The sequence below is a fragment of the Prionailurus bengalensis genome, chromosome D4, assembly GCF_016509475.1.
Source record: "Prionailurus bengalensis isolate Pbe53 chromosome D4, Fcat_Pben_1.1_paternal_pri, whole genome shotgun sequence".
Classification (NCBI taxonomy): Eukaryota; Metazoa; Chordata; class Mammalia; order Carnivora; family Felidae; genus Prionailurus; species Prionailurus bengalensis.
The window spans coordinates 71,047,605-71,062,477 of NC_057359.1; positions in this window are offsets into that span (position 1 = coordinate 71,047,605).

Below are 14,873 nucleotides of genomic sequence, written 5' to 3' on the forward strand. Positions count from 1 at the left end.
AATATCCTTTGGAAATATCCACTATGGAAAACAATTTGGAGGTTCCTCAAAACTTTAATAATAGAAATACCATATGATCCCGTAATTCCACCAGTAGGTATTCACCCAAAGAAAATGGAAACACTAATTTGAAAAGATGTATGCCCTTCTATGCTTATTGCAGGATTATTTCTAATAGCCAAGATATGGAAGCAGCCCAAGTGTCCATGGATAGATGAGTTAATAAAAAAAAAATGTATACACACACAATGTAATATTACTCAGCCATAATAAAGGATGAGACCTTGCCATTTGCAATAACACAGATGGACCTAGAGGGTATTATGCTAAGTGAAATAAATCAGACAGAGACTGTCGAACATACCATATGATTTCCTTTATCTATGTGGAATCTAAAAAACACAACAAATGAATAAACAAAAAGCAGGATCAGACCTATACATACAGAGAACAAAACTTTGGTTGCCAGAGAGTAGCGTGGCGGCGGTGGGGGGGGGGGGAGGTTTGGAGGGGATAGGCAAAATGGGTAAAGGGGGATGGCAGATACAGGCTTCCAGTTATGGAATGAATAAGTCATGAGGATAAAAGGTACACATAGGGAATAGAGTCAATAATTTTGTAATGACATCGCATGGTGACAGATGGTAGCTACATTTGTGGTGTGCACAGCATAATGTATAGAGTTGTGGAATCAATATGCTGTACACCTGAAACTAATATAACATTGTGTGTCAACTATACTGAAATTAAATACATACATACATACATACAACCAGTCCTTGGGGCGCGGGGGGGTGGGGCTTGAAGATTGTTTAGCAAGAGTTGATTTGAGAACATGGTAAATGATATCAAAATTGGGAGCTCAAAATACCATAGTAGAGAAGATGACTGAAGGAAAAGGAGTACACATGTGGAACGATCATTAAGTGCCAAGCCTAGAGCTGGCTGCATTGTATCATTCTTCTCAACACTGCCCTTGGAAGTAGATATTATTCTTTCCATTGTACAGAGAAGAAAATCAAGGTTCAAAAAGTCTATCTGGTCACATCAAATGCACACTGATTCTTTTTAACATTGTACTTCAGGTTCCCAGCCAGAGCAATTAGGTAAGAAAAAGAAATAAAAGGCATCTGAATTGGAAAGGAAGAAGCAAAACTCTCTTTGCAGATGACATGATCTTGTATATAGAAAATCCTGAAGATCCTAAAAACTATTAGAATAAGCAAGATTAGCAAGGATGTAAGATTTGTCTCAATCTACAGAATTCAAAAACAATGAATTACTTGTATATAAATTTAATAAAAGAAGTATAAGACTTGTACAGTGAAAATTGCAAAATCTCATTAAAAGGAATGGAAGAGTTAAGTAAATGGAAAGACAGCCCATGTTTATGGGTTGGAAGACAATATTATCAAGGTGTTAATGCTTCCCCAATTGATCTATGGATTCAATACAATCCCTGTCAAAATCCCAGGTGCTTTTTTTGCTGAGACTGACAAGCTGTTCCTAAAATTTAGTGGAAATGCAAGGGACACAGAATAGCCAAGGGAATCTTGAAAAAGAACAAAGTTGGAGGACTTACGCTTTCTAATTTTAAGACTTACTACAAAGTTACAATATTCAAAACAGTGTGGTACTGGCAAAAGGATACTCATATCAACCAACAGGATAGAACTGAAAGTCCAGAAATAAACCAATAAATTTATGTTCAGTTCATGAGTGCAAGACCATTCAAAGGAGAAAAGATAGTATCTTCAATAAGTGGTGCCGGGACAGTTGAATATCAACCCACATGCAGAAAGGATAAGGTTGGACTTATACCTTACACCATTTATAAAAATTAACTCAAAATGGATCAAAGATCTAAACGTAAGAGCTAAAACTACAAAGCTATTAGAAGGAAACATAAGTATAAATTTCTGTCACCTTGGATTAAGCAATGATTTCTTAGATATGATAACAAAGAACAAGGAACCAAAAAAATGAGATAAATTGGACTTCAAAACTATAAAAATTTGTGCTTCAAAGGACATCCAAGAAAGCAAAAAGACAACCTACAGAATGGGAGAAATGTATTTGTAAATCATGTATTTGTGAAGGGACTTGATTTTAGAATACATAGAGAATTCTTACAACTCAACAGTAAAAAGACAGCTCATTAAAAAAATTGGCAGAGTGTTTCTCTAAAGAATATATACAAATGGCCGATAAACACACGAAGATACATTCAACGTAATTAAACATTGGAGAAACACAAAACTACTATGAGATACTATTTTATACACACTAAGATTGCTATATAAAAGACAGACAGTGCACCTGAGCTGAGCATCAGACTCTTGATTTTGGCTCAGGTCATGATCCCAGAGTCATAGGATCGAGCCCTGTGTTGGGCATGCTGAGCATTGAGCCTGCTTGAGATTCTCTCTCTCCCTCCCTCTGACCCTCTCCCACACTTACATACTCTCTCTCTAAAAAATAACAAAAATAAAAATAAAAGACAATAACAGGTGTTGGTGCGGATGTGGAGATACTGGAATGCTCACACATCACTTGTGGGTATGAAAAATGGCACAGCTGCTATGAAAAACAGTTTGGCAATTCCTCATAAGTTAAACACAGAGTTACCAAATGATCTAGCAATTCCACTCCTACATGTATACCCAAGAAGGTTGACAATATATGTGTACATAAAAACTTGCACACAAATATTCATAGCAGCATTATTCTTAAGAGCTAAAATGTAGAAACAACCCAAATATCCATCAACTGATGAATGGATAACAAAATGTAGTATATCCACTACACTATTTATTTGGCCATAAAATGGAACAAAGTTATGATACATGCCACAATATAGATGAACCTTAAAAACATGTTCAATGAAAGAAGCCATCCAGAAAAGGCCACATATTGAATGGTTCCATTTATCTGAAATGTCCAGAATAGGTGAATACACAGCATCAGTAAATGAGCGGTTTCCAGGAGCTCTGGGAAGAGGGGAATGGAGACTACCAATGGATATGGAAGTGTTTTTTTGAGGTCTTAAATATGTTCTGGAATTAGATAGTGCTGATGATTATACAACTTTGTGAAAATACTAAAAGCCACTGAACTATAAAACAAAACTGAGATAAGGATAATCTATCTGCCTTCACAAAATTATCTCATGTCAATAAATATGTTCTTCAAATTCTAAAAAAAAAAAAAAAGAAAAAGAAAAGAAAAAGAAAAAAGAAAACCCTTTCAACTAAAGCCAGATGAATCCAGTTCTTGTAATTGTACTTTGGAAACCTTCTCTCTCCAAAAGGTGTGAGTTAATGTGAGTAGAATATCTTTGTCCAAAACCTTTAGCCACTGGTCTAGAGCCAAGGGTAACCTTGACTCCTGTGGGAAGGACAACTTGCTGATCTATAACCATCAATCAACCAGGAAGTACATATTTTTTATTATCTACTCCTTACCTAGAGGGTGCTGGTATGCCAAATCATTCAGTGGTACTCTATCAATGACCCAACTATGAATGATTATTCTTACAAACAGTTAAATTTGAAGGGAAGGAAACTGATCCCAGAAAAGGGTTTTACATGCTTGGATCCTTAAGACCTAAAAGAAGTGTTCAAATGAAATGAGATACATAGTTGTCCAGGACATCAAATCCTGGAACCATTTAGATATCACTTGACTACAAAGAAGTAATTAAATGGTCCAACAAGCACATTCAAGATTATTTTGATGTGGCAACTTTGAGGGTATGGTCAAGGTGTCACAACCCAAGATATAAAACACATTATCAGTCAGATTACTTTGTTATATTGCCCTTTACTTTTTGTTCATCATTGTAACTCAGCACATGTTTGTAAGGCATATTCTATCATGACTCTCTTTCCCAGGGTAATAGAGCTAAGTCCTTAAATTAGAGTCCTTATCAGAAACAAAGGTGAATTAAAGAGACAACAAAACTTTAAAATGTATCACTGTATGTAATGTATACCAGATGTGAGGTGATCTTCATTTTGCTCATAAAGGATATCTTTACTCGAATAAAGCACTTGGAATTTCTCTATTTCTCCATCCATTGCTACTGCCCCAGTTCAGACCACTCATCTCTTAACTAGACCACGGCCATCCACTGGGAACCTATCTCCCTTCTTCCATACTTCCTCCCTATACTCCATTCTTCACACAACAATATGTAAATCTGAACATGTCACTCTGCTTGAAACCCTCCAATCATCTTTTCATCGTTCCCTGAATAAGATGATGCTTCCCTCAGTTCCTGTCTTCAAGATGTTCCCACTTTGGGATCAGCTCCTAACTCATGGAAGAAGACACAGGAGTCATACCCACAAAACATCAGCTTTATTCCTAAAAATGCTGGAATGGGGCATCTGGGTGGCTTAGTGGGTTGAGCATCTGACTTTGGCCCAGGTCATGATCTCATGGTTTGTGGGTGTGAGTCTTGCTTCAGATTCCCTGTCTCCCTCTCTCTCTGCCCCTCCCCACTCACTTGCGCATGCTCTCTCTCTCTCTCTCTCTCTCAAAAGCAAATGAGCATTAAAAAAATAAAAAAATTAATAATTAAAATGCTGGATTGGAATGCAGATGTGTAGCTATAACCAGACTTTAGGAGCCAAAATTTCCCTGTAGAAATACAAGGGCTGAGGTATAGGGGTTTCGTCTCTACTTATTTCAGGGCCCTTCCTGTTTTATTTCTTGATAATTGCAGAAACCAGTAAACACGTTGTCTAAAATGGCATGTTTATGGTGCCATTACCATGTTAGCACAGTTCTTAAAACAACTGGAGAGACACTGAGCTTTTTCTCTTCTTTATCACTTTTATAATTTACAGGGAATTCATTGTAGTGTTACTCACACTTAGTCATTTTCTCAGGAACACATTTAGAGAACTATTAGAAATTTGATAACTGAAATGTGTAACCTAGCACTGTCCCACCTCTGCCCAAACAAACCAAACAAACAAACCGAACAAACCAGTAGGTCAATTTCATTTAATCCTGAGTTGCAGGCAGGGTTTTATGAAACAGTACTTCTTGCACATTATTATAAAAATTACTCATAGACCTCAAACAGATATTTTAACTTTTAACTATTCCCACAGGCCATGAGCTCTTAGTGGAAAATGTGGCTTGATCACCAAACACTGAAATGTGAAGCAAAACATGAACTGGTTGAATTAGAAGGTAATGTATCAGGTAAACTCTCTGGGATTGGAACACATCATGCCCTTCAGGAGAAACAGAAACCAAAAATGTAGTTCCAGAGTTGCTCATTTCTTTCTTGAGAGAGAGAGAGAGCGAGAGCGAGAGAGCGTGCACACAGGGGAGAGGAGCAGAGGGAAGGAGAGAAAATCTCAAGCAGGCTCCATGATCAGCACAGAGCCTGACACTGGGCTCGATCCCTTGACCCTGGGATCATGACCTGAGCCAAACTCAAGAGTCACTCAACTGACTGAGCCACCCCCAGAGTTGCTTCTTTTGGTTAAGCTCCGCAGACTGCTTGGAAAGCAAGTGGAATACCGCTATGTCATAACAGAACAACACTGTAGCAAGTGCTTTGCCATATCAGTTCCTTCCATATTGCTATCCTCACAATGACCATGTGACTCTCTAGAGCAGGTAGGAATATTCTTTTGATAGGGAGGAGACAGAGACACCCAAGAGAGGTGGTTTGCCTGAAGTTACATGGTATAACAGCAGGATATCCTAGAGAGGACTCTGCCTGATGGGGACCTGAAAGTCCCAGGACTTGGTCGCAGGCCTGGCTGTGACTGTCGTTCATTCTGGACAGTCTCACACTGTCCAGTGAGCGGATGGACCTCATTGTATCAGTTAGAACTCTTGTCTGTTCCAAGGAACAGGAACCAAAATTGACCTAGAAAAAGGAATTTGGCAATTCTGGTGCTAGGTCTGGCCTTGAAACTTGAGGAAAGAAATCAAGTGACATCACCGGGACCGAGTTTCTATTTCATCTTTTGGTTCTACAACCTTTGATTCACCCTGTTTTCAGACAAGCCTTCTCTTCTTCTCTGTGGTAGCAATCCTGGTTGCTGCAGTTCCAAACCTAAATTCCTATCGCTTCAAATCCAGTGAAAAAGAACAACAACAACAAAAATTTTCCTCAGGAGCCACAGTCCAGGTTTTATTGTGTCCCATTGGTTGTGGCTGAGAGGACCAGTCAGTCACTGGGGTCACATATTGGACCAGGCCAAGGTCACATGCTCTACCACTTGGGCTAGGCTGGGGCAATGAGAAACAGGATCCTGTAGAGGAACCTTCAGGGGCCCCTCAGCTTATTTAGGACGGCAGGCTTTGACTTTGCTGTCCCTCTTAGAGTTCACATCATGAGGGGGCCATACTTCCCTATGCAGAAAGGAGGGATAGATGCTGGGTGCCACCCCCCCACCCCCGCCATCCCTATGTTTTAGTAGCCTGTGCATGTCCAAAACTGCCTGTTGTTAAGAGAATCTTTGCTTCATATTTGGCTTCTAGAGCCATGCCAGCAGCTCCAGCTAAGAAAGAATAAACTAGAAAGGGTCAGAGAGGGTGTGTCCGGCATATAAGCACCACGTCCAACAACCTTTATAATCATTTAGCCAATAGTCCATGACACCCAATATCCCCTGGTATGTGTCCAAGATACAAATTTCATGATCTAGAACCAAGATGCTTCTTTCACATCTAGAGAAGAAAGAAGGGCAGCGTTTCCAGGCTACAACCATTAGTTTAATTAAACTGCTTCATTATTTGGCCCAATGACAACCAGTAAGTTAACATCAGCCCCTGCTCCCCAAGAGGAAACATATTATTCTGGGAAAGTAAGAAGGTTAATAGAAATACGATATAATTTAGGGGCGCCTGGGTGGCGTAGTCGGTTAAGCGTCCGACTTCAGCCAGGTCACGATCTCGCGGTCCGGGAGTTCGAGCCCCGCGTCAGGCTCTGGGCTGATGGCTCGGAGCCTGGAGCCTGTTTCCGATTCTGTGTCTCCCTCTCTCTCTGCCCCTCCCCCGTTCATGCTCTGTCTCTCTCTGTCCCAAAAATAAATAAACGTTGAAAAAAAAATTAAAAAAAAAAAAAGAAATACGATATAATTTAGGAGCCAAAAATTATTACTAATCCTTTTCATGTTACAGGTTTTCAATGTATTCATACTATGAAACTTAATAATAGGGTGATTATATGAGAAGAGGTTACTTTTATCAGTCACGAGAGGCTAAAGGGAAGGAAGAGTCCTAATAAGGGAAAGATTCGGTCTATGCCAGAATTTTGTAATCCTTAATTTTGAATTCATCTAACATTCCAGAACTGTTGCCATTTCACACTTAGGTCAATGGAAGTGGGAGACATTGTGTGAAATTCCTTAAGCCACTGATAAAGCAGAAACTTTACATATATATATATATATATATATATATATATATATATAAACAAACCCTAGTCTCCCAGGGCCCAGACTTCAGAAGGCAGTACCACGCTGCTTCTGCTTTAAAAATGTTCCTTGCCACCTTTGTATCCCATCCTGATATCACTGCTCAAGGAAGGGTTCAAGTTTTGGTAATGGATGTTGAGGTTTGTGTGGTAAGAATTCACAGTTGCAAGCAAGCAACGGAAGCTTGTGCTGCAGGATTTCTTCTCACGGACTTTCTGGTAATGATACAGAACTGGGCTTGGAAACTGAGCAGGAGCGAGGGAGGGAGCTAGCTGCATGGACCACAACCAAATAAAAGTCACAGACCCAGTCTGGGGTTTGGAGAGAACTGCCACTGCCACCGAATACTCCGCCACCCTTGGGAACCAGATGCCCCTGGATTATAGTCAAATAAAACAGGATGCCTAGTTAAATTTGAGTTTTAAGTACACAGTGCGTGAGATTTCAGAAGTATTACTATGCCCCATCCGATATTTGAGATATACAGAAAAAATTGTACTAAACATGAGGTTTTTACCTGAAATTCTGATTTAATCGTACTCTCATTTGCTGAGTCTGGCAACTCTATACTGGATGTATTGTTGCTATTGCCACTGCTGTCCCTGGAAACCAGCTGCCACAACCACTCAAACGGATCTTTCAGGAGGCTCTTTGCATCATGGGTTCCAAAAGGAACCTCACTGAAACAGTTATGTTTGATTGGTGGCGCCTCTGTGACATGCCCCTCTTCCAAACTCGAGAAAAGTTGGGAAAGCTGATGGTGTCTCCATTGTTAGTGGTAAATGGCCTGTGTCTTCCACTAAATCTTAAATTTCTCAGACACAGGGTTGGGGCAGTAGTCAGGTTCAGATACTGGGGGGAAAATAAAATCAATGCCTACCTCATTTTCCTTTGACATAAATTCCTCCTTTTTCTCATTGTGTAGTGACCAGTGAGTTGGGAGCCAGGAATGAGAAAACAATTCTCTTTGCCAGTGACTGGTTCAAGAACCCAGATCTAAGCCAGTTAGCATAAGGCATCCTCTTGGCCACAAGGATTGTTGCAGGATTGGACATGTGATCCAATCTGGGCCAAAGATGAGAGTGAAGTCCACCCGAAGATTCTAGGGAAAGTTACCTTATTCCGGAGACTTACATTGAAAAATGATCGTGAAATGCCTGGGCGGTGGATTAAGCATCTGACTCTTGGTTTCAGCTCAGGTCATGATCTCATGGTTTGTGAGATTGAGCCTCGTGTCAGGCTCTGTGCTGACAGAGAGGAGCCTGCCTGGGATTCTCTCTCTCCCTCTCTCTCTCTCTGCCCCTTCCCCACTTATTCTCTCTCTCTCTCAAAATAAATAAACTTCAAAAAATTATTTAAAATAAATGAGTTCATCTTCCTGCAGTTGTTGCGTTGGGTACTCGTGGCGCCTGAAAATTCTGCTCCCTCTTGCTTCCAGCCTGAGATAAAGAACACAGAGAGGAAACAAAGGCAGAAAACATCGGGGTAATTGCAGAGAAGTAGAGCTGGAACCGCTGGATTAAGTCCCCCGACACCTGTCCTACATCTGGACACTCAGTTCTGTGCACCAATACATTTTTGTTTGGCTGAAGCAGCACCATGTTGGGTGTTCTGGTACTTATAGCCAAGAACAACCCACTGGAAAAAGGCTTTGTGAATATGTGAGCCACTTTTGTAAGCTTGTCATTTGTTGGATTCTGAAAGTTTAGCATAATATGTTTTGATTGAACTAGAAATGATTGCTGTTATGAACTTGTGAGGCCAAGATTAGTATTTAAATTAATGCAACACAAACAACCAGAGAGCAGCCTCGCTAAGCCTGGGAGAGAAGCCCTTTATGATTATTGTCAGATTCTTGCTTTTTTTGCTTTTATGCCCCGCGGATGAGCCAGCCTCTCAGGGAGTACCCTCTGAGGAGAGAAGCATTTAAATTCCTGGAAAGGCCTGCAGTACAAACATACACATTTCAGAAAACACTTCCCACCCTCCTTCTTTCTTCATGAGGCGGACAGCTGCTTCTTTGGCCTGCCTAGCAACCCTCCCCAGTTCTTTGGGCGATAACACCCTGCTTTTCCTTGGGAGACTCTCTCTCCTTCATTTCTAGTAGTCCCGCCGAGCCCAGCCATCCAGGCACACCCGCTCCCACCACGAGGCCGGAGGGTGAGCACGTGACTTCAGACCAAACTCCTTCAAAGAACGTAGCTTTCTAAGGAGTGATGCAAGAGGGAAACTCACTGGGGTCATTCCTAGAGGGATTCTTCATGGGTCTCTGCTCTTGACACCCCTGGAAATGCCTGATTCCTGATTTCTGACGCTCGATTCCAGAGGCCTCCCCAGTGGCTTTGTATCGGGTAACCAGAGTGAATTTCTCTTGCATGCTGTCAAAATCCTTAGCTGATACACTTCACCAAAGCAATCCTTGAACACACCAAGCCTATATTTAGGAGATACATTTTTTTTTTTAAGTTTATTTCTTTTCAGAGAGGGAGAGAGAGAGAGAAAGAGAGAACATCCGAAACAGGCTCTGCACTGTCAGCACAGAGCCCAACGCGGGGTTCGAACCCACGAACCGCAAGATCGTGACTTGAGCTGAAATCAAGTCAGATGCTTAACCGACTGAGCCACCCAGGTGCCCCTAAGAACTACATTCTTAATTTTTACTAGGTGTATATATAAACCCTTTTATAACATCTTCCATCATGTGCCTAAGTTATCATATAATCAATTATTGACAATAATTTTATCGGGAACTAAAGTCTTGGAAATGAAAGTTAATTTTAAGGATTTATTTTTAAAACATTGATATAGCACTTACTGTGTCCAAGGCATTGTTTATTTGCTTAATCCTCATTATACTCTAGGGGCGTAAATACTATCATTATCCTCATCTTACAGATTTTTGAAACCGAAGCAGAGAAAGGTTAAGTAACATGCTCAACATCACACAGCTAGTAAGTGGTAGAGCTACAATTTGACCCAGGACAGTCTGACTCCGGGCTGACTCCTACGCACCGTGTAAGAGCTGGCATCCTCAGAAGCCTGAGACAAACTATAAAATTGACTTCTATGGCAAAAGATTAGTTCTGTGCAAACGCTACTTCGTGATGGAACGTCTTCTAGTCCAGAAGCAAGAAAGATCAACAGAGTTGGCTGAGGCCTCAGGGTTCCGAACCAAATGAAAACGCCTTAGGATTTCCAGGGGAAAAATCTTCATCTAATTAGTTAGCAAGCATGAACTAAGTCCAAACACCTGCTGCTGTCTTCCTTTCACTGTGGCCAGGTGTTCTTCGAGCAGGCTTGGATGAGGAAGTAATTACAATGGCAGCGGAATATAATTAATTATATAACTTCAACTTACTAAGTTTATTTCCATTAAAATTGCCCCATAAACTGGGATATTTTAAAGGCTGCCATAGAAAAGGGGAGACCAGAGGACTTAAGCCTCTTTCACGTTTGACTCAGCTGTGAGTCATATCCTCCAGTGCGAATTCTCTCATATCACGATTGTTAACTCTAGTAAATATCTATGGAGTTATTCGCCTATTCATTCAGCTAAATGTACGGAGTACGTGCTAAGTGCCAAGCACTGTCCTAGACCCTGGGATTAAGACAGTGAATGAGCAGACGAAAATCCTTGCCCTTGTGGCGCTGCCTTCACGGCCCTTATAGTTCTTGTGTGGGGTTGCTATTCCACGGCCACAAAACTGAAAAAGCCTGAATTTCTCCCGGCTCTGGATCGTTTCCATTGCAATCATGAATGGAAGAACGGGGTTGCCTGAGGGCTGTGCTGAGTCTGGGAGTCTGTGCAGGGTTAGCTGGCCTGCTACTTCCAGAAATGCCCAAGAGAAGGACACTGTGGCTACAGACTGCCTGGCAGAGGCCATGGTATCTGCTGGAAGATAACGAGGATTTGTCATTGTGTGCCTGGAATTTCATATGAATACACCGTGCCCTTCATATATTCGAACACACCTTCTTCTCAACCTAACACCCAAAAGCAGTAGCACTCACCGCACCCCCTCAGATTGCCGCCTTGGCCTCGTCCTTTCTCCTTTTGTAGCCGTTCCCAAAGGCGTACCCCCTTCCCTTCACCCCACACCTTGGACATGAACTTCTTGCCTGAAGATGGTAAAAACTAACTAGTTTGAAAATGAAAAACCAAGAACTGACACCTTCGTCTCAAAATAGCCAACAGCCTGTTATTTCAGGGGAGTTAATCTCAGAAGGAAAATGGGTCAAGCTTAAAAAAACAACTCACATGGCACCACCTGGGTGGTTCAGTCAGTTAAGCGTCCTGCTCTTGGTTTCCACTCAGGTCATGATCATGGTTCGTGATCAGGTTCGTGGGTTCAAGCCCCACATCGGGCTCTGTGCTGACAGTGCAGGGTCTGGTTGGGATTCTCTCTCTCCCTCTCTTTCTGCCCCTCCCATGCTCATTCTCTCTCTCTCTCTCTCTCTCTCTCTCTCTCTCTCTCTCTCTTTCTCTCTCTCTCAAAAACAAATAAATAAACTTTAAAAATTAAAAAAAAAACTCACATGGATCCTACTGGTACAGCAAGAACTTGGGACTCCGTGAAACACAAACCAGGAAAGGACAATCAGCTGATGGCGTGGCCGTGGTTCCAGGGCTGCGAAGAACTGACTCCTCGTGATGAGTGTATCTGATGGAGCAGTTCCAGCCACCGACTGGGAGGCTAATGCCTAGAAATCCCGGCAGGTGTCGTCAAAGATGACGGAAGCCCAGAAGCAGCTGCTTTTCAGGAGCTTGAGGATGAAACTGGGTATAAAGGTCACATTGCTGATGGACAGATCCAGGTTTGTCGAGCTTTACGTACCGCATGTGGTGACAAGAACTATCAGTGCAGATGATGCTGGCTTTGGCTAAGACCAAAGGACAGTGGCCATATGTTTTTGCAAAGGAGACCACCAGGCTCCTTCACCAAGACTTTGTATTCAGTTTGGTTGCATGTAGATTTGAAATGAGCTTTTGCATCAAAGAAAAGCAACACGGAACGTGATGAACAAACAGACAACTTGCCAATGCACCTATCTTCACATCTTCTCTGAAATTGATGGGTCTCTTAGAAGCCATGACCTCTCCTAGGTGCCATCCACGGGGTGTGGTAGTGATGGGGACATGGCCTACGATATCACTCTTGGGTATAGCTGTTCATGTTCTCAGCATTTCAGTTGAATTGCGAGCATTGCTACTGCATGTGTTGAGTTATTTGCTATTTATAACAGCTTCCTGGTTCTTACCTGAAACCTCTGTTGACACCTGTTGCTAAGATCATCTTGCGGAATGGGTGCCAGTGACAGGGAAGAGAGTTCCCCCAGATAGGAGCAGGTGAGGCACGTGTAGTGGAATGCTTCTTTGGGAAACGCTACTTGGCTAATCCTATTGATGGAACAGAGGGTGGTTTTGTTTGGAAAAAGCCTCAGTAATAAGAAAACATTGGGTTCTAGCTTAACTGGTAGGTTTTTCTTTAATGGTACACGGGGTGTCTTATAATCAAGGGCAACCTGGAGTCTATACAATACAGAATTATTATACCCATTTTATAGGTGAGAAAGCTGAGACACAATAATGTGAATTAACTTGCTCCAAACCCCATAGCTTGTGAGTGGCAGAGCCAGGATTTTATCCTGAACCGTGCAGTTGATTTAGGGTCTAGACACTCAGTTAACTGTTGCACTATACTATTCCTCGGTATTCATGCAGCCTATTAGAGGAGGTTATCGCTGACTGATTTACTCAATTAGCCAACCGACTGATTCACTGGGTGCCCTATACACTGGGGACAGGCCCAGCAGTGAGCAAGAACTTGGAGCTACCCTCAGAGAGTAACGTAATATGGGAATAGATCTTAATCATGTTACAGGAATAAATGGAAAGTTGCAACATGCAGTAACAGAAAGGAGAACCATACAATGCTATTCAAATATAAAACGAGGGGCCCCTTTTCAATCTGGGAAATCAGAGAGGGCTTCCTGGAAGAAGACTCCTTTGAGTAAAGGTAAGTAGGCAAAGAGGTTGGAGGGAAGAGCATTCCAGAAAGAGGAAAGCATGTTAAAAAAGAGCCTTGTGGTGGGAAAGAGGTTAGCACCTTCCTAAACTAGAAAGAAGCCAGAGTGGCTGTAGTGTGTGTGTGTGTGTGTGTGTGGTGCACTTGTGTGCACAGGTGGAGGCCAGAGTGTTCTGAGATGAAGGCAGAGAAGTAGGTTGGAGTAAGATCGGGCACAGCCCTTGTGGCCAGCAGTGATGCTCTCCCAGAGCCTCACCGTCCCATTACCGTTCCCCAGTTCTAGTTCAGTAAATCCGAAACTGTCCCAAAGTCTGATTCATCCTCTGTGGATGAGAATATTTTTTCTGAAAGCCCTTGATAAACGGCTACCCTGTGTAAGATACAATTACTTCCTTTGCTTTTCAAAACAGTTCTCATTGCTTGCTCTGGCTCAGCATATGATGAAACTCACCCAGAAATAAGAGAGCTTTAAAAGGGAATTCAGGTGTGGTAATATGGCTGTCTCAGCGGGTTGGGGCTGCTGTGACAAAATTCCCCAGGTGAGGTGACTTGCCAACAACAGTAATTTATTTCTCACAGCCCTGGAGGTTAGAAATCCTAGGTCAGGGTGCCAGCATGGCGGGGTGGGAGCCCTCTTCTGGGTCATAGGCTTCTATTTTCGGATGGTGGAAGGTGCTAGAGAGCTCTGCATGGTCTCTTTTTATAAGAGCACTGATCTCTCTTATGAGGGCTCTACCCTCAGGACCCAGTCACCTCCCAAACGCCCCACCCTGTTTGGTAATGGTATTTCAACATATGAATTTGGAAGGGGACACAAGCACTCAGACCATACCAATAGTTTTCCAGATTTGTAAATCATTATGTATAGAAGGATGGTTGAAAGTTTATTTGTCTATGTGGAAACATGTGGCCTAGAGAGAGGTATGCAATATATTGAGATCATATAAATTAAACATACCATATTTAATTTGTTCAAAGATGCATATTTTTGCATTGAAATTATGACACGTCTTATGACTAAATATACACATTATGTGTCACATACGAATTATCAGCATCTTATCTTTCTTGGTGATATATAAAATAATAGTCTTAGAGTTGGGAGTACACTGACATCCAACAAAGTAGAATGTACAAGAGTCAAGTTCATAGAAGCAGAGCCTAAGACAGGTATTGGGGTTTACCCAATTTATTGAGGAGTGCCTTTTCAAAAAAAGCCTGTCAGGGAGGGAGTGAAGCAAGAGAGGGAAGGGACAGAGGTAAGCAGGGTCTCAGGTCAAGACTAGCGTCTGGCTGATCCGTAGGAAGTGGGTTCTGGAGCATAAACCCCATCATGGTTTTACTCTCTTAACACAAGGGGCCTTTTGTGCCTCCCTCAATTAGCTAGGCATTGACT